The sequence below is a fragment of the Nomascus leucogenys genome, chromosome 15 (assembly GCF_006542625.1).
Source record: "Nomascus leucogenys isolate Asia chromosome 15, Asia_NLE_v1, whole genome shotgun sequence".
NCBI classification, from domain to species: domain Eukaryota; kingdom Metazoa; phylum Chordata; class Mammalia; order Primates; family Hylobatidae; genus Nomascus; species Nomascus leucogenys.
The window spans coordinates 18,889,770-18,913,748 of NC_044395.1; the positions used below are offsets into that span (position 1 = coordinate 18,889,770).

The 23,979-nt window shown below is 46.0% G+C and overlaps 1 long non-coding RNA gene across 1 annotated transcript; it reads right to left on the reverse strand.

The window, feature by feature from the left end:
- Positions 1 to 46: 46 nt before the first annotated feature.
- LOC115838599 lies at positions 47 to 22,269 on the reverse strand. The gene is made up of 3 exons (XR_004033640.1): positions 22,020 to 22,269; positions 17,835 to 17,922; positions 47 to 188 (listed from the first exon to the last, which is right to left on the reverse strand). It is a non-coding gene; the product is annotated as an uncharacterized LOC115838599 (long non-coding RNA).
- Positions 22,270 to 23,979: the final 1,710 nt, after the last annotated feature.

A 23,979-nucleotide genomic window follows, 5' to 3' on the forward strand; every position in this document is an offset into this window, starting at 1 on the left:
GCAACTGATGTGACTCACTTCACAGATTGTTTCCAATCATGCGGGCGCAGCCCGAGTTGCAGAGCCTTGTGGTTACTCTTCCTTCCACCCTAGTGAGGTGGGAGTCGAGAAGTCCAGTGACTCACCACAGGCTACCAGCCATGTGATGGCGCTTCATCACATCATCCTTCTGCGTGCCCAGCACTTTGCTGCGGACATGGAAATAAACAGATGCTATGAGATAGCAACACACACACACACACACACACGCACGCACACACACTATATCAAGAAAGTATGGTCAAGACGCTGTAAAACTCAAAGGGCTAGGCATCTTGAAACTTTGTAAATAGCCATTAACCCAGGACAAATTGGGCCCATTAATAAAGAAAAATGCCAATTTCATTGATTTGTCTGTCTTACAGTTCACTTGCTTCTCTTCTCTGTGTGACAAGCTCCACCTCCAATCATCCTGCACTCTCTAACAGACAGACTAGAAACTAGCACTGGCCTGAATCAGCTCTGTGGAGCCCAAACTGGAATGTATCTGATCCAACTTTGTAGAATGGGGTAGGAGTGTAGTTGGGAGCTTAACTGAGCAGATAAACTGGTCGGTAAGTCACAGAAGCCATACCTAAAGGGGTCATCAATGCAAGGAGCACCTGAAATGGTTATAGGCTGTGAGAGTCTGTAAGCGCCAAGACTTAGGAGAGGATGAATATAAGGAATCAAATGCTGAAATGGGTGAGCAAAAGTCCTACAGTGGGTCCTACAAAATGCCTGAGACAGGCAGCTGTTGATGGTGGCTAGTTTCCTACCAGCTCCGGGGCCTCTGGCTGAGGGCAAGCCAGTCCCGAGATAGCAGAGACATGGCACTATTATTTTGCAAAATGCTTTCTATCAAATTGTTTCTACTAAAGCTAAATATACCCATGCCCTATGATTCTGGCAATTTCACTGTTAACTACATAGAAATATATGTGTATAACCACTAAATGACCTGTTAAAGTGATTAGAACAGCATTATTCATATAACCCCAATCCAGAAACAGCCCTAATGTTTCTCAACACTGGAACCGATAATTGCGATTTACTTAGAAGTAGGATAATATGCAGCAATGAAAAAGAACAAACTGTTGCTTACAAACATATTATTAAGCAAAAAAGAGGTAGATACAACATAATGTACTGTGTATGCGTCCATTTATATAAAGTTCCAAAACAGTCAAAATGAATCTATGGTGATTGAAGTCAAGTGATCACTTTTGGAGACAAAGGTAGAAGTTAGTGGCTGGAATGGGGTCCAGCGGAGTGCTGGGAATTTTCTATTTCTTGATCTGGGTGGGAGTTATGCTGGTGTATTTACTTTTTGTATATATTGTAATCACATACAAATATTTATATTAATAAAAACTTTAGGCAGGTTATAAAAAGGGGGACAAGCAAAGTAGACACTGGGGTATAAAAGTCCTCTGTCACCAGGTGCATTTCTCACGGGAATAAGCATGACTGCACTGACCTATTATGTAGATTTTGTCTTGCCTAGTGTCTGAGGGTGTTCAGTCCGTGTCATCATGTCAGAACTTAGCTGAAAAACTGAAGACTGAGGGGAGAACAATCTGATGTCCATGCCCTTCGCCTAGAGAGGAATGCCCAGAAAGGAGTGGTTGTGGCAGGGAAGGTGAAAGTGCAAGTGCATGCTTGGGATAGTAGGGAGAGTATAAAGGGATATGGAAGCAGGGGGAGGTAGGGACCACTGGCTTCTCACATCTGGACTCTGAAACCACCATCTGATGCAACACTTCTCAGAAGCACCCATGCTAATCACCACCAGCTGACACCCCCAGCCACATCTGCACCACCCCAGCTAATCACTGCCCACAATTGCCTACACCTGTCTTCCCCTCCTGCCCGCCCCTGCCACCTGCCTGCCTGCCACTTTCAGTCCTCACGCTAAATCAATAACAAAGTCCTCTGAGGGCTGCCTAGCTTCTCTGTTGATGCCCCCTCCCCTTAAACCCACTTCCCCTCCTACCCTCTCCAAGCCTGATCCATCTGCCCAAGCTCAGATCTGCTTCAACAGGACTGGCAGGGTGGCTCTGGTTGCAAACAGCATGGCTCTCCCTGTCCTTAGCAGCTGCCAATGCTGCAGTTTAAGAATCACCATGTCTGGAGAAAGTCCATTAAAAGACAGTAGCAATGTATATTGTGCAGTGACCCTCTGGGCACCCAATTCCACCTTGTTAATGATCTCTTTGAAATAGCCAAGGCTATGGAGGGAGATGTGGTTCAGAGGTCCCCAGGACTGTGTTGTTAGGACACAGCTGCACTTGCTATGTTTGGGCAACACTCAGGAATCACTCTCCTGCTAATGCGGGCAGGTCCTCAGAGACCCACTCAGCCAATTAAAATACTCTTCAGGAATGTGCTGAATGTCCAGCCACTGGGCAGACCTGTGAATGTTTATCCTGGCAAGGAGAAAGCTAAAGATGTAGCCATCTATTCCACGTGGAGGAACGAATGTTCCAACGGTGAGTCTCATAGCTGTTTCTCTCCTTAGTCAGGACACTGGGGTGAAAGTGACATATTCCAAACACACCCACTGCCTTAACAGAGGTGATACACAATCCCCTGTTATCCAGCTGTGACTCTACCACTGCCCTCCCACTCAAGAAAGCAAACTGAAATGCAAGTAAAGCAAGAGAGACGTTACGATAAGCACTCTATCGAATTTTCTCTATTTACAAAATCACCTTCTCAGATGTCATGTTTTATTATTGGTAACAAATTACTCGCAGTGTACCTCAAAACAGATGAGGCAAACCAGTGTGTTTTGACAAGTAAGCTAAGAACTGTTGCTGGAGAAGCAGAAACCATCAGCTAACCACACTATAAGAAATACATTGGTGGCAGGATATAAGGAAGAACTTCCAGGTAGTAAGACTTGAGCATTCAGTAATCGCTCAGCAAACATTTAATGAGTACCTGCTTGGTGCCAGGCTCTTTCCTAGGCTTGGGGCATGATTGCTTATTGCAAGAGTAACTGGAATCTGTGAATATCTTTAAGAAAAATGTTGAAAATCATTTAAAGCAGAGATTTGACAGAAAATGGCCTGGGTTGAAGACATTCCCAAGGTATTTAATTCCCATTTCCTTCCATTCCTCTCCAAGCACTTAGGGATGATTTCAGGGCTATAATCAGGTCTCGGCCATAGAGTATGAGAGTCTAAGAAGCAGCTCTATCATGTGGTTCATAGTCTCACCTGCCTGTATCTGGTCACAAGTTCTGTGAATTCATGGGCTTTGGAGAGGGGGTGAGAAAATGGCTCTTAAACATGATCTCTCTGTGGAGGAAGGATGCCAGTGCCCTGACCACCATGGCCTTACTAATGGGAACAGTGTTGTCAAGGGTCCAATAGGAAGTTAAGAGACGTAGATTCTAGCCCCACTACAGCATAATAATTTTAGGAAGACATTAAGGGTCCAAGGCCTCACACATCCACCCAACAACAAGGGGCTTCAAGCCACGATGTTGAAGTACATTGCTATTAAAACACAGACCCCTGGAAGCTGGAGAATACCATTACCCTAACTCTCCATGGGGAAATCTGACACTGTACCATTCTGTTCCATCTCATATGTTATGACAAAGTTCTGTCCATTATTTTTAAACCATGAGCATACCTCCAAGCCCACTACCCTTCTGTGATACAGCCTCTGTCCTTTCCAAACTCCCACTCCCTCACATTTAATCATCCAGTTATTTTCCCATTCCTTTCTGGCCTCATTTGTCTCCCTGAGCGTGTGCCCCTGGCCAGTCATTTCACCTGCCCTCAGCCAATCTGGAAGTTCCCACTCTCCTGACCAGTGAGTCCCTTGGTGCCAGAACCCAAACACAGCACAGGTTCAACCTGCTGCCCTAGCAAACACTGCAGGAGAAAAAAAGTCATGGGCTCACCCACAATCCATAAGGTGAGCTGGACCACCATCTCTTTGGGAACCATTTCCTTAGCTTTAACTAATGTCCCCATCAGAGTTCTTCCAAACCATCCTCATTTTCCTCAATCTCTCCAATCTGCTGCTATCCCACACCCTTACTGTGTGAGTTGGCTAGGGCTGCTGTAACACATACTGCAGACTGAGTGCCTTAAGCAGCAGAAATTTACTTCCTCACAGTTCTAGAGGCTAGAAGTCCAAGATCAAGATGTTGGCAGAGCTCGTTTCTTCCAAGGGCTCTCTCTTTGTCTAACAGATGGCTGCCTTCTCCTAATGCATGTCTGTGTCCTAATGGCCTCTTCTTATAGGGAGTCCTATTAGATTAAAGCTCATTCACTCATATGCCCTATTTTACCTCAATTTCCTTGTTAAAGGCTCTGTCTCCAGATACAGTCACATTCTGAAGTACTGGGGGTTAGGACTTCAACATATAAATTTGGCAGGGGAGGGATGCAATGTAGCCCATACTACGTACCCTTAAATGACAACCTTGCTTTCTGTTTATTGGAAGACGAGCCACCTGATTTACCTTCCCCAGTTGCCCTGCTCTTTGCTCCAATGATTACCAAATTTTCAGATGGCCTCTCTCTTTTCCCCTCTCAACTCCAAGTTAGTTTGAGTAATAGTTTTTCTGGAAAGCTTTACTTAGCCCTTGGAGCAGAGTAAAACATTTCTTCCTCTGCAGTGTCATTGTATTTTGCTTCCAAAATAAAGAAAACTAAGCTCTCTGGAAGGCCTACTGTGTGCTCATCACTGTGCTGGGCACATTAGCACAATGTTCTTGTGTGATTGTTGTAGCAACCCAGGGGAGTGGTGGTTAAAGCTCAGAAAACTGAAGCCCTGGGAATTTACCTTCTCCTGAGTCTCTCAGTCGGTATGTGGGCAGAGACACTATTGAAAACACCACAAATGTTTCTATCCTAGAATCTAACAATTTTCTAGTGATTCTTTCTACCTCCTTCTCTCCTAGAGGGGAGTGGCCATAACTTGTCCTTTCTTTATGCAAAGTGCCCTGCCACAGAGGAACCTAGCCCATGCTCGTTGAATGGGTGAATGAATGAATCTTCTTTATTAAAACTAAACTTAGGAAAGTCATGTTCTTGATCCCTTCTCCTCTGAGTCCTTCTCCAGACATTTTCCCCATTATCTTGCATCTTTAACATCTTCCTTTCCACTGACTAATTCTCTCCACCTTGGATACATCTCGATTTCTCTTTTACTCTTAATACTTCTCTATGCCTTGATACCTCAAGCTATCAGACTATCACTTTACCTCTATTTCCCCTCAATCTAATTGAGAGAGAAGCCCTTCTCTCTGGAGATGCTACTTCAGATGGTCTATTGTGAGATGTCGGTATTTTTTAAAGCCACCCAAAGAGCCAGGTTTAGGGACCTCCAATCTATGCTCTGGGCCTCCACTTCCTTACCTCATTGACACTTGCAACTGGCTTTCACTGTCACCAACAAAATTGCTCTTGCAAGGTTTTCAAAGACTTTCTAAATGCCACATCCTCCTTGGGCCTCTGCAGCATTCATCTCAGATGGTCACTCTCAGGATCCCTTCACTTTTACCACAACCATCTCTCTGCCCTTCTTATTCTCCGTCTACTGCATTAGTTGCTTGTTCTCTTCCCACCTACCAGATGGAACATTCTCCAAGGTCTGATTTTCTTCCCTTCTCTCTTTTTTCTCCATATTCTCTCGCCTAGATAATTGTATTTACTTCCCTAATTTCAATTACCTTGTCCATGTAGATGATTTAGAAATAAATATCTCAAACCCCAGCATCTCTCTAGAGTTCTGGATTCAATTACCTTTGTTTTTGGAAGAGCTCCACCTGTATGTCTGTCCTGGGTTCTCCCAAAAGCAAAACTTGAGGCAAGAAATGGGTGCAGGTAGTTCATATGGGAGGTGATCCCAGCATGTAACAGTGATTGAGCAGGGAGAATTAGTCAGGAGCAGGAAGCACTGATGTGAGAAACATCATCAGGATCAGTGCTGTGGGCAATGGAGCCTCCATTCCACTGGGACCTCCTGAGAAGTTGACAGATGCTTTCAATTGTTCTTCTGAAGGACTGAAGGTGCAGCACTGATCCCATTCCCCATTAGCTGGGAGTCTCCCAGGGCATGATCTTCCCTACACTCAAGCTATTTTGTGGACAGTCCAAGCAATCTCCTAGGTTTTGAAGAAGGTCCTAGGGCACAATGTGGAAAGAAGCACAGAGAGCCCTCAAGGTGGGATGCAGGTCAAGAGCTGGGTGAGTCTGAGGCCTTGTGGGACTCTCCACTACAGCTGTGCTGCAGTCAGAGGTGGATCAAAGGGAGATTGACACCATCAGCATCCTTTCTCCCAAGTCAGCTCAACCAAATATCAAAGCACAAAGCTGCAGTGACTTCTGACTCTTCACCCCTCACCTTTGCGTGTAGTTATTAGAACCATGTCCTGTTTATTCCAATCAGACTTGCTCTCCAGCATTGTCCCCTCATGGCTTTCTCATGATTGCCTCAGCACAAGCTTTTAATTGCCATCTTCTGGACTCGTATCTATTAACTTTTATCTCTCTATCTTGCCCCCTTCCAAACTACCTTACACATATATGCAAGATTATTCTTCCCAAATATGTTTAAGTATCATAAACTGCTAAGAAATCTTCCATGGTTCCCAACGGATGGCCAAAATGTGTCCAACATCCTTAACCTGGCGTCTGATACCTTCTTTGTTCTGCCACTGTTTCATCAGGGCAAGAGTGTTATTCTTATTACCCACCTACTTGTATTTTCTCTCCAGGACTTTTGACTTCTTTAACTACACTACTCTAATTTATTTTTGCATTTACATCTTTATTATCTCCTTTCCCCCTGCATATAATTTTCTAGATGGCCCCATGCACTGAAACCATTCTAATCCCACCTGTCCTTTTAGTCCTATGTGTGTACAATATTTATCTCCTCTATGAAGCCCAAATACACATCTACTTCCTTTGTCCTGAACTCCAAATGCTTAATCTCTTCTTATCTTTTCTTCATTTATTATTATTATTATTAGCAACATGGTTGCGTTTGATTTGCCTTTTTCCTAGATAGAGTGTGGCTGGGTCCTTGAGGGTAGGGGTGATAGCTGCATCATCTTTGACTCTTCTGTGACATCAAGCACAGTGTCATGCACAGTAAATGAAGGGAGAAAAGAAGGCAGGAAAGGAGGAAGAGAAGGAAAAGTAAATCTGATATCACACTGAGAAACAAGCTGCACAGAAGAACAAATACTAGAAGCCAAGTAAGGGCCAGCATATGCTAAACAACTCACCCCTCCAACAGACTCCCACCTCCTTGAAAAGGACTTTATTGTTGCTCATTATCTCACCTGCCCTTGCTGCTGAGTGCCCACCTGGAGTCAAGCACCTTCTGCCTGAGACAGCTGTTTCTGATGTCTGGGTAAAAGTTGTGTAGACTTCAGCTGGGAAGAACTGGCAGGAGGAAGGATACCCTTTCCCAGTTACAGATGGCAGAGGTGAAAAATACATAAAGAAAACATGCCAACTGTTTCCAAACCACCCTTAGGTATGTCAGCACAATGTCCACAACAACTAGGTGAGATGAAAAAAGATACAAGACAAACATGGTTTTCACTACATAATGTTGAATACTTGGTATCACTAAAGTTGTAGCTACCCCAGACTGTCAGATTGCCTGAATTAGCCAGTATGTTCTTTACTATATATATATGTAGAGAGAGTTGGGTTTTAACCAAATCACCAGTGTCTTCCAGCACCATAGCAGAATCAATTGCTATCCATAAGTCTTCAGATATCCCAAATGACTGGTTGATTTGGTCAAACATGAGGCTCGACTCACCCATCAGTGACATGACCAACTCACCTGTGACTTTGGCTTGGTGCCAAGTCAGCCTCTGTCACAGACTAGCCACACTTAATTAAATCAGCAGTCAGAAAGATTCCATTGCTTCTCAGTTCCCTGGCCCCACGAATGGCAGAAGGCCAGAAATAGGGCCTGTGGGATTATGCATGAGCGACAGCAAATCACAACCACCTAACTTTTCCTCCTTGCCTCATGTTTCCATTAGAATAGAGACAGGCTTTGATTTTTATTCCCTCAACATGCTTTGCTTAAAAACCAACTGACCATAGGAAACACTAGAAAGGAGATGGCTATTAGCTTCAGGACTTCCTATTTTCCCTCTTATATCACCTTTCCTCATTTTGGATCACCCATTCCAGCCTCCTGTGCCTGAATGCAGTGTCGCCTACTCTAATGTTAATTTTACAATCATACCTCTCACTCCTTTCCTGCTCCCCTTTTCCTTCCATCCAAACTACCTACTGTGTATTATCATGCATCCATCCTTTCATTTATCCATTTAGAAGATAGACACAGAGCACCTATTACGTGCTCAGATAATGCCCCATTGTGTCGGAGCTGGGATGCACATGGTAATATGCTCCTTTTGAATATAATACCTTAATATAAAAGAGTGACCCGAGGGGTTGGGATTACAGGCACTATGGCAGACCCAGAGATTGAGAGTCAGTATACGAGGACAGACAGGACTTTAATGAGTTTCTGAAATCAAAAAAGCAGTTGATCTGTCCTCTGCTCCTTCTTTCTTTGGTTAGAAGCCTGGCCTTTCCCTTGCCATTCAAACAGGACTTTGTGTAACATGAAAAGGATGAAGGTTCCCATTCTCAAGGACATTATGATTGATGGAATTCCTTGACTTACTCACCATTATAAACTCGAATGAAGGACAGGACCATACAGAAAGTGGATTGGTCTCTTCTTCCCCTTACAGGAAAAGCAAAAAGTACAGTGCTGCCCAGGCCAGCAGTCTCAGCTATAGCATCTGTTCGTGGTGTCCTATCTGTCTTGGAACCCAACGAGTCCACCATGTGATTGATGGTGTTCCACTTGATAGGGAACGGAACAAGCAATGATTTGTCATTCACCATAAAGTACTGCTATTTCATCTGCTCCCATTCCCCGGGACGCAGCTCTGGCTGTTTGCTCTATGCATCAATTTATAGTTTATCCTAAGACTAATGATGTTGTGTTTACGAGGCAAGGTGGGGCTTTCTTTTTGTGTTCTACCAGCAGAGGATTACATTACTGATTGATCGCACACAGTTGTCTGAGGCAAAAACATTTTGAATTGATACCTGGATTTGAACTACAATCAGCTTCCTCGACAATTGCCTCTTGGTGCTGAATAGATCAAGGAGCTGCAGCTTTCTAATAGGGCCTCAAGGAGATTTTGACAATCCCTGTTAGAAGTGAACAGTTTGTTGAGGTGTATGGGAGGCAAATAGATCATCCAAAGGGCTGGCCTGTGGCTTTCAGGAGCCTGAGGACATGCTCTAAGACCCCACTATTCCAAACAGCTGAAACAGGCAGGAACAGCCGTTTGCTGGTATTTGTTTAACAATCAGAGCCTAAGGGGGGTAGGGGTAGGAATAGACCTAATTTGTAGCATTACCAATTTCTCTGGTGTAAATATTCCTACCATGGCCAATTTCAAGCTACCAACGTGATGTCACTGAACACAGATTTGGGAAGGGAGGCATACCATTTGCTCTCATGAGCTGGTACACGGTAGCTCCAACACAGTACTCTACAAGGACTAGTATTTATTTATTATATACTGTCCTGTTCTAGGAAATCTTTTTCTGATGAGAAAATTAGGGTCCAGAGAAGGTATGTAAGTTACCCAAGATCACACAGTGATAAAGTTGAGTCTTCTCATGCCGTGGCTGCACTCTTTTTGTTATCTCCTATTGTCTAGAGTGTAGAACTAGCAGGTGGTAGGGCCAGCTGGTTAAACCCAGGGTCTGATTTCAAGGCTATGCTCCTTCCGTACACCATGTTGCTGCTACAAAGAATGGTAGGATTCAGGCTGTCCACTTTTGTCTACGCTTCTGCCATTTAAGCCTGGTCAGTTCTGCTCTTGCCCAACTTGCTTTGGTGGGGAAATTCAAGTCTGCCTCTGTACTCATCTGCTAATTTCTCTCAGCCCTAGTAACTCTAAGGAAAAAGATATAAGTTTTCATGGTGACTCCTTCCTAGAATCTGGAAAGAGACAAGATGACCCCTAGGAGATCCCAATCATAACAGTCCAAGAAGCCATTTCAACAACAAATTTGCCTGGAAATCTAAATGACTTCCCCTTGGATTTGTTTTCACCCCTTTTAATTTTCTATCCAATGTCTTTGCAAGTTCATTTCCTTCCTGAAATTCTGAAGCAAATGAGGCAGTGCTGGTGGGGGGATGAGCACAGGGCTGGGGCAGTGACCCGCCCTGTGCTCTGTCTGGCAGACTCTGGTGCAGTGCAAAACAGCAGGGCATTAATGGCTATTAATATCCACAGAGGAAGCGCCAAAAGGCCAACCACATAATTACAATTTATTCATCATATCAACTGGTCTTCAGCTCCTTCCGGCGGCATGTCATATTGTCCTGGAGTGGGGAGTTTGGGGGCAAGGGGGGAATAAAGAGGAGGATCAGCAGCCCCTTCCCCACCACCCTCCCTCCCCTGCTGTGATGGGAATGGGGGTCAGAACGCAGGGCACTGTGGCTCTCTGAGCACAGAGGTAAACAGGAAGCTCTGGGCACGATCTGGGTGGTAGAGAGCAGTGGTCAAGGAGGGCAGCTGCCAACCAAGGGCAGCAATGCCAGGCTGTTCCACTGCTATCTCCTTTCTTAAGAATTGAGCTCCACAGCTGCAGAAGAAGGCTGTGCGGAGCAAGCAGAGAGGGGATGAGACCAGAGACTCTGTCTGCAATTCTCAGCTCCTGAGAAGTGAGTGGATTTTGGACTGCTCATGAGTCCAAGTAATTTCCCGAGGATGCGTAAAAAGGAGGTTATCCAGCCACCCTTTCTGGCACTTGCATTTCAGTTTCCTGGGGCACCCTGCTCCTTAATCCCATCCCCTGAGAATGGAGTACTTTGGTTTCTGGGGACTCCAAATCTGGACAGGGATGGTGGAGAAGAGATTAGTGTTGTGTTTTTTCTTTCCCCCTGGTACCAACTTGACTGGCAGCCTGGGCAAAGAAGAGCCCATTCTAAATGCTCCCCGGGGTCCAGAATGGAACTCATTACATCAAACCTGCTGGTAGCCAGCAGCTCTGCTTTGTGAGCTGTGAAACAAATGTTTATCCACCACTCAGTGCGGTTCAAAGCTATTTAAGGAGCTCAGGGTGTTGAGCTGCAGGCAAGAGCTATGTGTGCACGGCCAGCCCTGGCACCGAGTGCAGTGGGCAGATCTGGGGACTGCAGCCTCCAGGCTCTCCGGCTGCAGGACTCAGCTGAGGGTAGAGCAGTCAGAATGAAATGGCCACTTTCTCCTCATTGCATTTTGTCTTTCATCTCAAGCCCCTTCCTGTCCTTTCTCCCATTTCCCTTTCATTTGCCTTCCATGTTTTTATCTTTTCTCTCCTCTCTCTCTCTCCCCCTTCTGATTTTTTCTTTCTCTCTATGCCTTTCTTTTCTTTAGCCTTTATTCATTCCCCTTTATTCTTTCATTTTCCACTTCTCTTCCCTCAGATAGGCCTGTGGCTCCCTCATTATACTGTAATATGCATTATTCTCTGTCTCAGTGATGTAATCCACAAAATGCATGGAAGAATAAAATAAAGCTAAAGTCTTTACCCGCAAAAAACCACATCTAAGGAAAAGTTGGCACAGTGTGAACCTAATGTGTACTTAGGGAAGGGAGAGAGGTCAGCAACAGAGCGTGCCCAGTGTAAGTTCCAGGAGCTTTTCTGGAATGACATAAGGTGCTGATAATTCCCTGTCTACACATGCCAGTGCCTCCACGCGGTAGCATCATGCGCAGTGTTTTTGTTTTTTAAAGAGCTGTGAAGATCACCAGTTATAAGTGAGAAAGCTGCAATCCACGACACTGGTTTCCAGAGTTTGGTGGAGGTGGCTATTGAACTTGTGTATGAGTCACTTCTGTTTTAAGACAAGAGGTGTTTGTGAGGATACCCAGAGAGTGCAGATGAATGAGGGAAAGTGAGGTGGCAGTCACCACCAAGGGCACGACATCTACATTTTCAATGATTCCTCATTGAAATGATTCCTCATTCCTTACTTTACAACTATTGTAAAGTAAGTGTTATGTTCTGACTATCTACTACTGCATAACAAACCACCCAAACAGTGGCTTAAAGCAATAACTATCTTTTATTTTGCTCTTAAATCTTGGAGTTGCCTGAGCTTGGCTAGGCAGTTCTTACTTGGGAGGGTCTGTCTTATAGTTGTAGCCAGGGAGTAGCTGGGACTGAATTCATCCTTAAAGCTTCTTCAGTACATGTCTGGAGCTTGGGCTGGAAAGACACAGACAGCTAGGGCTATCGGGCGTCTCACCTGTTGTCTGACGTCTCTCCAGGGTAGCCAGGGATCTCACGCAGCAGCAGAAGGCTCCCAAAGCAGGTATCCCCAGAGAAACCAGCAGAAGCCAAAGGCCTTTCCTAAGCCACACTTGGAAATTTCATAGCATCCTGTTCACTGCATCCTAATTCTTGAAGTTTGTCACACAGTTTATCTAGGACTTTCAAGGGAGGAGACCTAGATTTTGCCTTTTGTTGGAGGAGTATCAAAGAGTTTGCAGACAGGTTTTAAAACCACCACATGTTGTTCAGCTGTTTTTTTTGCCACCCAAGGTTCAGGTAGTTATCCAGCCCTGCTGTGAAGTATTGCAGGGGTTAAACACAGATGTTGTAGCTGGACTGCTGGGCTCAAGTATCATGTTCGTTGTGTATGAGCACTGTGATCTTGGGGAAGTCACTTAATACTTTGAGAATCAGTTTTCTTGTCTGTTCAATGGTGATAATATTCCTGACTCACAAGATTGTTGTAAAGATTAAATTAATATCTATTAAGTACTTAAAATAGAGTCTTACATCTTGTTGGCATTCTACAAGTATTTGCTATTATTATTTTTATTAGATTCCCATTTTATAGATGAGAAAGCTGAGATGCAGAGAGAGAGAGAGTACTGATTGGCCTCTGTCACATAACTGGGATTCAAAAACAGTCCCAACAGATTCCAAAAATCCTCTCTGAGTTCCTGATAGCAGCACCTCTTCCCTCCTATACAGAACTGCTCCCAACTTTAAAATCCCTGTAAGTCTAGAATTTGGAATTTATAGGCCCCCAGGCCTTGGAAGAAGGTCCCCCCGGAGCTAAACTCTGGACTTATGATCCACCTTCACTCTAACCATTTAAGTCCAGTCACAAAGAACATGGATGGGGAAAGCAAGGTCCCTACTCTGGCCTTTTATGCACATTTCTGACCCTTAGGGGTTGAAAGGATAGAGATGTAAGAGGAGATGGCCCCAAAATAAAGAAACAGTACCTAATGACATTTGCAGGCAAAGGAAACAATACTGGATCTGACTTCAAAAGGCAGTTCTTTGAGACGTTAAGTTTTGGTCCCTGTCTCTGGAAAGAGAACTGTACTGTGTACCACATGGTTTTTACCAGGACCATGTGAGAGCCTAAGGGTGAATGTACCTGGTAAACCACTGGGTCCTGGCCACCTGTCAGTCATGAATTGAGCCCAGCAGAGAGCAAGGTGATAGCCTTGGACAACTGCCCTGCTTAAGCTGGGACATGGTCAGAGCAGCCCTGATGTGGGGAGAGGGCTGTCCTTTGGGCTTTCACAGCCTGGGCTGGCGTCCAGTCATGGTTTCAGATTGCCCGTGGGCCTCTTTGACAGGCATGCACACCTGCACTTTCGAAAACACACAGATGTGAATGCACGCAGTCTGCACACTGAAACGTGTCTCCCACGTGCATCTACACATGCATAAACACACACACTGTCTTTGTCTGATGTCCACTGCATGCAGAGGCGCTTCAGATAAACACCTGTTACCTCCTAGGCCAAAATAAGGGCATGGATGCCCCCACCCTACCCTCTGAGAGCCCAGCATTGCCTGAGGTCCCTGAGGCCCCTGTGGGAGGACAGACCATCTTCTTTCAGCTTCTCGAATGCACAGCTTCTTCTCAGCATCTGCTGCCATGCAGCCTCCGGCCCACACAGCCACAGGAGCCCAGCTCCTGGGTACGCTGCCATGTACTTAAACAGCCTCTTCTTGATCCCTTGTAATCTCCTGGCTTTTCCTCCTCTCTTCCTTTTTCTGCTTCTTCAGCTCCTCTTTTTCATCCTCTGCCACTGTCTCTCCATGGAAGCCTCCGTAGGGCATTCGAAACCCTCCCCAAGGCCTGAGACAGGAGCCCCTCTTGGTCCCCATGGAAGGGGGCAAGGGAGGAAAGGAGGTGGCAAGAGGGCCTCTGGAGTCTGGGGCACAAGCAAACATCTGAGCTGAAGGAGCGTCCTGCTTCCCAATTCCAAGTCCTGAGATGATAAACTGAAACACCAGAAAGCACAAAGCACAGTAGTTTAAAGGCAGCAACATGCAGGGGGTGGCCTGACCTGGCTCCCTATCCTCACATAGGAGGACGGCCAGAGTGGGTGGGGCTCCCAGGCACACACCCAGAGTGCTGCCTGTTCTCCACCAGGAGGAAGATTTGTTTCTCCCTAAGTGAGGCTCTGGTCCCTCTAGCAGGCACAAAACTTAGGCTTTGCCATGGGGTGGGAGTGTGGGGAGCGGGCTGGATAAAGAGCTGATGATGTCCCTGTCCACAGAGGCATATGCATAGCCTAGAGCTGCAGGATCCTGCCTGGGGGAGCCTGAAGCCCACCACTGAGTAACATTTCAGGGTTTTCAAATCAAGTCAACCCTATGGGTTAGCTAGGGCAAGGTCCACCACGCCATTTGTTAGATAAGGAAATGAGACATAGGACTCAGAAGATTCACTACAAAGTCTTGCACCGTGAGGTGGGGGGTGAATGACCATTGACTCATCACCAAACTACTCTCTACACTAACTCTTCGTGGCAATTCCTTGAGCTCTTCTCCTTTCCATCCTGGGAAGTCTGCTGGTCAAGGGGCTCAGCCCATAGCTCCTAGGGGTAGAAGAGGGGATCACACTTGGCTGTTGGCTCTTCCTGAGACCATGCCTGCAAGCCGTTTTCAAGGCTCTGTTGACTTCAGCATTAATGAAATGAGCTCTTTCATCCAGGGCATATGTGTTAGTTCGTTCTCACACTGCTACAAAGACATACCAAGACTGGGTAATTTATAAAGGAAAGAGGTTTAATTGACTCACAGTTCAGTATGGCTGAGGAGGCCTCAGGAAACTTACAATCATGGCAGAAGGGGAAGGGGAAGCAAGCACTTTTTTCCACCAGGTGACAGGACAGAGGAGAGCAAAGGAGGAACTTCCAAGCACTTATAAAACCATCAGATCTTGTGAGAACTCACTGACTATCACGAGAACAGCGTGGGGGAAAACTGTTCCCATGATCCAATCACCTCCCTCCCTCAACACTTGGGGATTACAATTAGAGACGAGATTTAGGTGGGGACACAGAGCCAAACCATATCAGCATGTGTTTTCTTTCCACCAAGTGTGTTGCATTCACTATCCACTTGGTCCTACCACATTTTTGTGGAACTGGTTCTATTATTATTGCTTTACTTACTATTACTATTATTTCTACAATGCTTCAATAAAAGAAGGCTCATTGAGTTTTGGGAAACTCCTCAGAGTCCTAAGAGAAGTATGTGGCTGAGTTGGGCACAGAATGATGGCCCAAAGAGGAGGAACCCCTGCACACCCAACCCAACACACACACACACACACACACACACACACACATTGTTGTTTATGTACTTTGGTCACTCCTTGGCTTACAAGCCAATAGAACTCTCTTTGGATTTCCAGAATTTTAGAAGCTGAATTTTGTCCACAGTTGAGTCACGGCCAGCTCCTATGAAGCCACATCATTCAGGTCATGGGGCTTGAAAGACCAGGACAAGCCACCAGTAGCCACCATCCTGCCCCTACAGCACACTTCTGCACATGCACACACACACACACATCCAACACATATTTGCTCTGGACAGGTGGAAAGGCTGTTAGCTCTCTGCTGTCTTTTTCTGTTCTGGGGAATTTTGGCCTATGAAATGGATACATGAGGAAGGCTAGAGTGTGGGGTAAGAGTAGAAACCTCTGGGAAAACGATATGCCATTTCAGCTTGGGCTTTCCTAGGAATAGCTGGTAGGGGCTTTGGATGTGAATGTGAATCATGTTTCTACTGCTCAGAACCCACTGTGGTCACTGCAGGAGTCTCCAGAAGTTGGCTTTAAGTCTCCTGAGCTCCTCTCTCATGTGCTTAAACTGTGGAAACTCTTTTAATCTCAGACAATAGAGGGAATTCCCCCTTATAAGGTCCCTGGCCGATGGTTATCCAGTCCCTGTTTAAACCCTTCTAGTAACGGGGCTTTCCCTGCCTCATTTCTGACCTATGTATGAGTAGGCATATGCTACTCTCATAACCCTGGCCAATGGTTATACAGTCCCTGTTTAAACCCTTCTAGTAATGGGGCTTTCCCTGCCTCATATCTGACGTACGTATGAGTAGACATGCATGATGAATGGCTACCAGCTGTTCCTCTGAACTTCTCATCCTGAGACACAAAGGGAATCCCCTCCAAAGTTCCCCCGTCCAAAATTCTCTCCCAGCAGCCTCAGTTATGAGACATCCCACGAAGACACAGTTACAGCTCCACAAAGCTACCTCAATGTGCAAGGGAAGGACTGGAGAGCAAGGAGAAAGAAGAGAGGGGAGGGGAAGGAAGAGGAAGCAAACCTGCCTCCCTGCCCCTCGATGTCTTTTGCAGCTGGAAAATGTCTGGGGTGTGGGGAGGGTGGGAGGTTCTGCCACAGAAGGAGGTTTTGCAGCCTCACATGATAATAAGCAAAGCTGGATCATCTCCAGGTAGATCACCCCTGCCCACAGGTTCTTCTGGGAAGTGGTACAGTGCAGTGGCTGAGTGTGGGCTTGGCAATCACATGACGCTGGCTTGGAGATCCAGCCTTGCAGCTTACTTAGTTCTATAAATTCACTGAACCTCAGTTGACTTCTCTGAAACATAGAAATAATAATACTACATTATACAGTCATTGAGGATTAAATAAGATAATTAATGTAAAGTGCCAGGCACAGGCTTGGAACATAGAAGGTGCTCCATACATAGTAATTATTATTATTAAGCCCAGAAAGTGCTGTCATTCAGGAATAAAAGACTAAAAATAATGATAATAGCTATGTGCCGTGGCTCACACCTGTAATCCCAGCACTTTGGGAGGCTGAGGCAGGAGGATCACTTGAGGCTAGGAGATCAGGATCAGTTTGGGAAATATGGTGAGAGCCTGTCTCTATAAAAAATTAAAAAATTAGCTGGGGGTGGTGGCATATGCCTGTGGTCCCGGCTATTTAAGAGGCTGACATGGGAAGATCACTTGACCAGGGAAGGTCAAGGCTGCAGTTAGGTATGATTGTGCCACTGCACTCCAGCCTTGGCAACAGAGCAAGACTGTGTCTCAAGTAATAATAATTAATACTACTAATAATAGCAGCTAACATTTACAAGATGTTTATGATGTACCAAGTATTCTTCTAAGAATTGTATCTGTTAACTAATTCTAATTCTAACAACAACCTTGTGAGGCTGCTACTATTATTTCTGTCATTTTACATATGGAAAAGCTGAGGTATCGAGAGCTTTAAAAAACCTGCTCAACTGTATACAATGGGTAGAAGGGTACGGTGGGCACTACATACAGCTGGGCAATGTTGGAAAATCCCTTCCTCTCTCCGGGTCTTAGTGACTACTTCTGTAAAGTGGGGAAATCAATCTATTAATATTTCCTGCGTTATCATGAGTATTAACTAAAATTGTGGATAAAAATGGTCAGGCATAATGTCTGGTACCTGGTAGGTGCTCAAATAAATGTGGATGTCCCCTTCAGGGGGTCGTCTCTTCTTTTTCACCTTCTGGGCACTGTTTCTCCATTTCCTGCTGGAATAGAATGCTGTAAGCAGAGAGACACTGCCTTGCAAGGACTTGGAAAGACATGTGACAGGAATCCTCACCCGATCATGAACATAATGAGGGGCAGTGTGCAGGTCTGAGGTGAGGCCTGGCATGCTTCGTTCCTAATTGAGAGAAAGGGAAGGCTTTTATAGTTCAGAAGGCTAGGGAGGCAGGGGGATGGACTAAATGACCCCACAAAGCCCATTCCCTCCTTACTCTGTTCAAAGTGGCAGTTTTTCTTCTCCCCACTCCCGCCACAATCCCCACCGTGCAGGCAGCTCTATTTTATCCATGCTGGATCAGCCCTCACTGCATTCTCACCTTTACTGGAAATAAGGAATAAATAAATACAAGGTTCCTGAAACTGTCTCTCTGAAGTTTAAAACAATACAGTGCAGGCCCCCTTCACCTGCCCAGAAACCCGAGTTCTTGTCTCTCCTTGCCCCCTCCTACTCCTGCTGCTGTCTTCAGCACACATTAAGATTCCTCTCCAAGGGCTGCTGTAAAGGCAGGATGGCAGGGGCGGTGATATAATAACGGACAGCAGGACCCCTGGGCAGGAGATTCTGATAGACCGTTCACTAAGAAAAGCTCCCAGAGAGAGCAGGGGAAGCCATTGCTTTTCCACCAGCCAGAGCCCGGCTAATTGCCACCGGGGAGAAGGGCAGAGTTCGCGCAGGTAACAGGTGTGCCTTGTCTTAATGAAGACTGACTTGTTTGCCCAGAGCTGCCTGCAGAGGTAAGAGGAGCAGAAGGAGGGAGGTGTGCTGCTTGGCTCCACGCTGGACTCCACCAAATTAGAGGAGCTGGTTTTGTCCCCTTTATGACCCACCCTGGGGGTGGACATCTGGGAAGAAGGGGAGATAAATAGTATCCCCAAAATAGTGCTCGCCTAAGAGAATGGTGGCAACTTGATTATTTGTGGGTGGTGTATTCACTTTGCAAGGTATCTCTGGCCTTGTTACTGCCCAGAAAAATTCAATTAGGAGATAGCAAAGACAGTGACGGGACAAGGGAGGGGAGAGATGAGGAAAGGGCAGGGCGAGAGGGAGAGACCATGAGTGTGCTGTGGGAAGGGAAAGGTGGAAGAAGAGAGCTGGGGCATACACAGCTCCGAATGCAATTCAACAACAAGTATTTATTAATTGTCTATTATTTGCCTGGCACTTTACTGGGCACTGAGGACATGGGGAAGAATAAGCACAGTCCCTGCCCTAAATCTGGCAGGGGATGCTGCCATGTAAACAGACATTGCAGCACAATGCGAGGTGCTGTAGTAGAGTCTGTCGCTGCATGTACAGGGAGAAGAGAAGAGGGAGAAAGATGAAGAGGAAGTCAGGAGGAGTGAAAAAAATAAAAAACAACAGAAAGCCACATAGAGATCAGAGGACACTTTAAAGGAAACCATGAGGATGAATTTGAGTTCACCTGGTGGGGCAGTATAGGGGCAAAGGAGGTTGAAGGGAGGACATTCCAAGAATAAAAAATCAAAGGAGCAAATGGGCATTGTATATTCAAGGCAGAGTGGGTGGTCCCTGGGGAGCGAGAGGGGAGCAGAGAGATGCCTCTGCAGAAGTCTCCTGGGACCAGAACATGAAGAACATGAACAATACCCCAAGAAGTAGGGCTTTCATCCAGGAGACACCCAGGGTTATCAAGCAGCAGTTTTGGGTGCTCCTCTCTTATAGAATTACGCTCTCTCTCCTCTAGGGCCACAGACAATCAAGGGTGGGCAGCAGCAAGTGGGGTTTACAAGGGGCTATTCATCTTTCTTCAGCAGACTTTTGAGTACCTCTCCTTCTTTTTTCCATCTCAGCGTCACATCCTTCCAGTAAGAGACAAAATGATTTCAGATCAGGGCACAACAGATGGAGGCACGAAAGCATAGAAAGATTGGGGGCTTGCCCAGGGGTGCTCAGTGTCTGCTCTGGGTCCAGCTGCCCTGTCCCACTCCTGACTCAATTACTCCATCATCCAGATTTAACTGATGAAAACCATTAATCACTGAACTGGTCAAGGTCGAAAGGATGAAATCCTGGAATGACCAACCAGCAACCAAAACCATGCACATCCTGGATACCTTGCCTAAAGCTCAGCACAACAATGCAAAGCGGGTATCAGTTTCCCATGAGAAAACTAAAGCTCACAGAGATTATGTAACTTACTCATCATCACAGAGCTAGTGAGAAACTGAGTTGGGATTGGAAGCCAGGTATAGTTGACACAATGGCCTGTATTCTGTTTACCATCACTTCTCAGAACAGCGAGAGTTAGGGGAAAGACGGGATGGAGACTGGGTGGAGACGGCATCTCAGGATTGATCCAGTGCCAAGGACTAGAATCTTGTTAATTCCACTCTATGATGTGTTAGAAACAAGGGGGTGGGAGAGGACAACATAGTTGTGTTAGTTTTGTGTTGCCATTTTTTAAAAATCTCTGAGATGTCCCAAAATGTTGACTTTGTAAATTTGTTCAGTGAGGAGGTGGGTAAACACAAGCATTCGGAATGTGAACAGCGTCATCCAGCCAGAACGCCCAGCAGGTTTGCAGAGGTAGATGTAAAACACTGCAAACAGCATGCAGGAGCAACCAGCTCTCCCTGAGAGGGAAGTACAGCCTCAGCATGGAACTGGAAGCCCCCTAGAAGGCCATGGCATGCTGAGAGGGAGGAGAGGCACTCTGCCAGGTCTTCCAGCTATCCCTCAGGGCCCTCCCTTCAGGAGGGCAAGGCCATACAGTTCACAGCACACCCATTTCAAGCCTCAATGAGTTCAGTGAAATGCCATCTCCCCAGGTCAGCCTTTTACATTGCACCAGCCCAGTATCCCTGCTTGACTGCAAAGCATTAACTAGGGCCCTGCCTCAATCAAACATGCTGCCGTGGTGTGACAGGATGCATTCTGTGTAACGAAAGGCAGAATGTCAAAGACCTGGGGAGGGAGGCTTGCATTCTGTCCAACAGTGCAATGGGAAGCTCAGGAGCTACTGAGCGCCTCGTCATTGGAAGCATCCAAGAAGACATTGGATAGGCATCTACATTGCATAGTGTACTGGAGTCACATTGGTCTGAGCTGGAATTCTGGCTCTACCACTTATTGGCTCAATTTCCTGCAGCCTCAGTTTACCCATTGGAAATGGGGGGAAATAAGGGTATCTATCTCACAGGGTTGTTGTGAGGAGAAGATCATGCATAAAAATGGCTTAGCACAGTGCTCCATAAATGAGAGAGGCAATGATAGTGAAAGTGGTGGCGATGGCGGTGGTGAGTATATAAAGAGGAAGAGGAGAGTGAACACATTCTTGACTCTGAAGGGAGTTTAATGAGGAGCAGTTGCAATGGGCCACTCTGTAGAACTTGCCATTGGGACAGCCCTGCTTCCATATGGAGAGTTAAATAGAGGAGGCTCTGGGAAAGTTATCCCACAATAAAACCCACCCAGCCGAAGCTTCCTACCTTCATTGTGAGTCAGACACATTATGCCATGCCTAACCCTGCCTATGTTCTCTCCCAGAACTCTGGACAGAGAGATACAATTCAGCCAATTAGAACACTGCTTAATTGCTAGCATTTTGCAAACCACTGCCTTACTGGCTAGAAGGGCAATAATATCAAAAAGACCTCCTGGTGACTTCACAGTTGGGAAAAATTGATGCTCCTAAGTCATCCCTTCTACCCTCCTCTAAGTATCAAACCCCTTCCTCCCCTGGGGAAATTTCTTCTTTCATTTGCTGTAAAGTGACTTCTGCTGAAGTGTGTGTTTTTGAAGTGGAAAATTGAAAGCACACGATTCATTCCAAAAGAAAACTGTTAGTTTACAGCTGAGAAATCACTTTGCTATTGGTCCAAAGGGTTGCTTCTTAGGTTTGAGGGGGGCAAATTTGTAACTCCACTTTCTCCCTCTCCAACTACAGAACCACTCCATTGACAGACCAAGAGCCAGAGAAATGAAGATCGAAATAGCACCTTTATTCCTGATAATGTTAAATTAGAGGGTGTGGCTTTTGTCTGACCAGAATGACCTGCTACTCTACTCCTGAGCTGATCTGATCCCCCAAAACTTCAGGCTTCCCACAAATCTTACCACATGGCTGACAGCAGAGCTTGTGTGTTCTCCCAGGGCAGGCATATACCAAAAGAGAGGGAGAGGGAGGGGAAGAGAGTGAGTCATACATAAACTCAAGTGACAAATCACTCCTAGCTGGGTCAAAAAGGGAGCAGAGAGGGGCCAAGTGTGTGGGGTCAGGGAAGTCCCTCTATGTGAAAACTAGAGAAGGAAGGAGATAAAAATTCCCCAGCTTTTTGTTATCTTAACCATCTGGGCTTAATGTTTAACCCCTGGACAACCAGGTATGTGGTCATCCAGCTCCAGGAGGGGATGAGCTAACTATCTGAGCAGGAGGTCGCTCCCCCAGCATCAACCTCTGTTCCTTCCTGTGCCTTCCTGGGACCATCCTAAGACACTGTCGATTTCACTTCCATAAGCCTCTGAGATGAGCCAGAACAGTGTGTTAATAAAATCCAATCCAAGGCTATGTTGTGTCTAAGACTGGAAGTTCGGAGCCTGTTCTATTTCCAATCCAAATTGATGTCCAGCCACATGGCCCACTAACCTCATCAGAGGTTCTGTAATGAGGTTTAATAGCAGAGTGAAGATACTTCAATAATAAAATGCATAAAGAGCTAATAAAAAATGCATAAAGATTTCTTCAATAATAAATGGGAAAATAAGATGCCCCAAATTCGGATATAAACCCTTCCCATTATCAAATTCCTAGGGAAAAATTTAGAGATTAAAATCCCAAAGAGATTAAAGTCCAAAATCAAAGTATTTAGCCCTTGCGAATTAAAGCCCAAAGAAAGTCCAAATTGCCCAAGTTACATTTAAGTTCAAAGCAGTGGAGATCCTCCCCAGTTCCCCACTCTGCTCGGTCTCAGGCAGCAGCGCTCTTGGTGTCTGAGCAGAGGGAGGAACTCCATGAGCAGCTGGATCCTGAGTTGGCTTCCTCTGGGGTGTATGTGTGTACCTCCTCAGCACCTCAGAAATGAGATCATTCAACTCCAGGCCTCTCATGCACTCCCTTTTTTAACAGCCCAAATAATTAACAGCACATTAAAGCTTATCAAAGCTCTCTCCTGACACCAATAAAATTTAGAAAACCAGGCATTCTGAAGCCCCTACAGCAGTTGTCCCAGGCAAAATTATGTTCCCAGCCCCAGTGTTCAGTTTTGCCAGAGACCATAGCAGAGCATCCTGGTACCTGAGGGAAGCAGGAAGCCAGAGATGGTCCCGGTCCAGCCCTAACAGGTTCCCATCAGTGCGTGCCAGTATCCCAGAGTCCATGACTTTTACCCAGCAATCACAGGGTTATTCCTGACACTGTTTTATTAATGCCCTGCTTCTCCCTCCATGGAGAACACCACCATATCCCCACATGCCCGGAATCTCCTCTGCTGGAATTGGCCTCTCCCTGTTGTCACCTCCCAGGCCAGGGCTCAGCACCTGAAATGGCAGAATATTGGCTGCTCCAGCAAGGAGTCAGACTGGGATGGAAATTTCAAAGGAAATATCCAGAAACTGGTTTCACAGCTCAAAACCCTCACTCTTGTCAAGGGTATTAAAAAAAATAAGTGTGTGGGAGATTGACAGGAAGGTATTTGTGAAGAGGGCATCTTTAGAGACAGCTGAGCTGTGAGTTCCACCTACCTAAGGGGAGAGGCAGGTGTAACTGTACCTTATCTCAAGTCTGCTAGGGGGTCTTCAATGGGACCACTCAGACAGCAGACTGTTATGTCCCCTGTAGTGTGGGAGAATGAGTGCCTGACATGTGACCTTCACCTGTAAAATCTATGTGACAGAAGGGAGGAAAGCAGAGGAGGTGGCACGTGGATGAGTTGCTCTCCCAGTATCTGCTTAGGCAAAGATGCGTAAGTGTTTCCTAGGGTTTGCATACAGGTTTTGCAAGCAAGAGAGCTGGGATGGTACAAAGGTAGGCCCTGCCCACTGGGCCACACGCAGGAACAATGGGACCTCTGTAGATAGA